The sequence below is a fragment of the Perognathus longimembris genome, chromosome 2 (genome assembly GCF_023159225.1).
Source record: "Perognathus longimembris pacificus isolate PPM17 chromosome 2, ASM2315922v1, whole genome shotgun sequence".
NCBI classification, from domain to species: Eukaryota; Metazoa; Chordata; class Mammalia; order Rodentia; family Heteromyidae; genus Perognathus; species Perognathus longimembris.
The window spans coordinates 141,434,442-141,438,525 of NC_063162.1; positions in this window are offsets into that span (position 1 = coordinate 141,434,442).

The following is a 4,084-nucleotide window of genomic DNA, read 5'->3' on the forward strand; positions in this document are numbered from 1 at the left end:
CAGGAGGCTTATTTGCACCACGTCATCACTGGGACCTCAGAGAGGCTCTGATATAACTTAGGTGATAGGAGTCCGCTCCATCGAAATCCTGTGAGTTGGCTGTTCTTTAGGTGTTTCATTATTAATAAGTATGTCATTGTAATGTGTGTGACTATAAGTCATAAACTACAGTTTGAGTAGGTTCTAATACATAATTTGTGGCATGGAAAACTTAAATCCGTAAACTGCGAATTGTTCACCAAAAATGTATTTGAGATGGTATCAGTTAAAATATTGGTAAGTTAAAAAGTTCTTAGGGTGTTATTTTTCAAAAATGGCTGACAATATAAGTAAATATATTTTATGTATGAGGCAATGAAAGGAGTAATGAGGAGCAGATTTATTGTGTAATACAGTCTGGAATAGACAAAACATGAGTGCAAAGAATATACCAGATGTGAAATGACATATATGTGTGTGTACACACATGTATGTAAATATATATTATATATAAATATATTTATGGTTACTGTGCTATTCCTGCTTGGTAGGTAAAATATTAATGTATAAGTGGACACTTAAAACAAAGTGGACGATTATTTTGTGCACATTTGAACGTATAAATTGCAAATACTATCTTATTTAACCTGAAAAAGTACAAGAACAAAATGGTTAGGAAACAATAGCACCATCAATGTGCTTGGAGAAGTTCTTTAACAAAAATAGAAACTCAGACAATTTTTTTAAGAAGCTCAATGACATATGTAAAATTGATGTTTGTGTTTTTATTTTTGTGGCCCAAATGATACAGAGCTGAAGATAAATCCAGACTCAGTTTTGTAATGGAGATGACTAATTGTTAATTTCTGAAATAGTACATGGATTTTTGTTTTTGCAGTGATCCCCAGCTCTAGTAACTGACCAAACAACAACTTCTTTCCTCTTCTCCTTCGTCTCCTTCCTCTTCTTCTCCTCCTCCTCTTCCTCTTCCTCCTCCTCCTCTTCCCCCCTCCCCCTCTTTGTCTTTCTCCTTCTCCTTCTTCTCCTCCTCCTCCCCTTAGCCTCTTCCTCCTTCCTTCTTTTGAACTCAGTTGTCTTGTGATTGCCAGGCAGGTACCCTATCACTTGAGTAACACTCCCCTAGCCTTTCTTGCTTTTGTCTGTTTCTTCAGATAAAGTCTTGTATTTCGATGCGGCTGGCCTCAAACCTCAGTCTCCCCACCTCAGCCTTTATCATAGCTGAAGATTCTTGACCTGCATCACTCCGCTCAGGCACATACAGCAACTGCCACTTCTAGTGGTGACTCAGTAAACAAAACATTTCTAGGATTCTGTTCAGAATGGATCCAAGAGAGTAATAGGTGGACAGACCGCTTTAAAACATCAAGTGTTTCACAGTATAGAAAAATGGCAACCTGAAGTGGACTTTCAGAAGACAAAGAGAAAATAAAATATCAGCAGCCCATTAGAAAATTTCATACAAGGAAACATAAGCTGCTTGCTAAGGGCCTTTTTTTTTTTTTTTTTTTTTTGGCCAGTCCTGGGCCTTGGACTCAGGGCCTGAGCACTGTCCCTGGCTTCTTTTTGCTCAAGGCTAGCACTCTGACACTTGAGCCACAGCGCCACTTCTGGCCATTTTCTGTATATGTGGTGCTGGGGAATCGAACCCAGGGCCTCATGTATATGAGGCAGGCACTAGTGCCACTAGGTACTATCCCCAGCCCCTTGCTAAGGGCCTTGATCTATGTGCAGGACTTGTGGCAGAAAGGAAAACCAATGCACAGTTGGAGTGTGTGTGAGTCAATTTTCCTCCCTGTTTAAAATAAGGTGGTCTAAAGGTAGAGATTTAGATATAGTGGTGCATGTGCTAAAATTTGAAGAGCAAGGGGGTAAAAAGCAAGGTCATATTTGATATTGACCTGCATAAACTCTATTTCCCGAAAGCTCGATTCCCTAGCCTCCTTTCTTCTTGGAAAAAAAAAATGCAATTCACTAAATATCACATCATTCTCCAATGTTAATGTACACTGGAAATAAAAAGGTAAAGGGGAATTTTTGAAACGGTTGCTATAATCTTTCTGGTTCTGCTCAGTCTGCTTTGAGAAGTGGGGGTGGGAGGAGAGGTCAGGTGAAGATGTTTTCCCCATCTCTTTTGCTCTGGCTCCTTTACAGAAGACAATGAAGGAGCAGAAATGGGTGTCATGAAGGCCTCTGAAATCTACCAAATAAAGACTTCCCCCTCCCTCCTCTCTACAAGGCTGTGTCTGTTCATCTCATTATGAATGGAGATTTATTCAAAGCCAGCTTGAGCTGTCTTGTGGACTTGGGTGAACATTGTTTTCTTCCTCTCTGTCTAGGAGGCACAGTTTAGAATCTCTGGTTTGCAAAGGGGGAGAAGCTCTTTGCCCTGGCTTATTTAAACAGGGACAGTAAGTTTCCGTTCTTGATAAACTAGGTCCTTGGAGTACTGTTGTGGAGAATCCCTTGTTTGAACAGAGTTATGAATGAGTTTGAGTTCATTATTACAGCCATACCATGCATCCCTGAAGAAGGGTTGCTTTTAAAGAATACCTTGCTAATACTGAGAGTATCAGTGGAATCCACATACATTTTGTCTCACATTTTCAGTAATATGTTTAGGGTTCTGATGTTCTTTTCATACAAATAAAGCAATTGAATGTGTAAGTCATTTTCTCTTTTGTTACCTTTATGGTATAGTAGTCACATGTTTTTCTCCTTCCTTCCTTTCTTCCTCAGAGTCTCTCCCTCCCATCAACTGTCCTCTCTATCTTTCTGTCTCTCTTCTTTTCTTATGTTGCTAGGGATTGAACTCAGAGCCTGGCACTTAAATACTCTTATCACTTGAGTCCCAGCCTTTTTGTTCTGAATGTTTTTCAAATAAGATCTCATTGAAACCTGTGGCTGGAATGGCCGGGAACTCTGATTCTCCTATCTCTATTTCCTGAGTGGCTGGAATTCCTGGCATGCACCACCACTGCTGGTTTGATGGCTCATTTCTATTCCCTAATAGTTCTTCTACTCTGATGAACTACATTTTGCTTTTGTGCCTTATTTGACCCCTTCATCTTCAATTGTCCCTTTGTCTTTGCTTTCCATGGCATTTCATGTTGGATGGGAATCTAATCCTGCTGTCCTGAAGAAAGGATATCATCAATATTGTGGATTTTACTATTTCATACTGATATATCATTTAACTCATTTCTATATTTCTTACTTTCTGGATACAGGTCTTCTCGCTAGGTGATGTTTTATATTCTTATAACAGCACCTTAGGCATATAAGTATCAAGAAAAGAAACCATCATTAACATTGTCAGAGACATAGGGTTTTAATTGCAGAAAAAGGAGATGCGTTTGCCAATATCGGAAGATCATTGAAAAATCAAGATAATAGCTCTTGGTAAATAAAAGTGTATGCTAGCAGGAGTTTAAATGTCAGGAGATAGGGGAAATTAAGACATCCAGAGTATTGACCATATGATTCAAAGGACATCCACATAGAGTAGGAAAATGGAGGAGATGGAACTATTAACAACACAATTGAAGATATTTGAGATGACAGATGTATTTCGATATGGGAAGTATCCATAAGGACTGAGCACCCTGCATATTTACTTCCCCTCTATTTTTTATACCATTAACCTGTCTTATTTATGTATCATTCAGTTGTATTTAGTATCATGATATCATGCCCTATAGACTATATCTCTCTTTTTTCATTCAAATTTTTCTTGATTATTATACTAAATTAAATTTCATGCCATCCTATTGTCACGTTACATAATATACATGCCTCAAAACCCAGCTATATTTGTGATTCAGAGTGCACCATTTTATATGTAAATCTGAGCCTAAAGTTTACCTTTAGAATGCTAAGCTTTTTCCCTCCACTTGGAATCTGGTACTTGTTAGGTATAAGTTATTATTAATATCATGAACTAATTTTGATTGATGGTCTTATCAATAAATCCTACAGATTTTTTTTCTCAAGTTAGTTCCTAGACATTTTGTAGATTTTGATTATTGTGACTTGCATTTGTCTCCCATTCCATTTTCTGTATTGATTCTTCAGAAACAGATTTCTG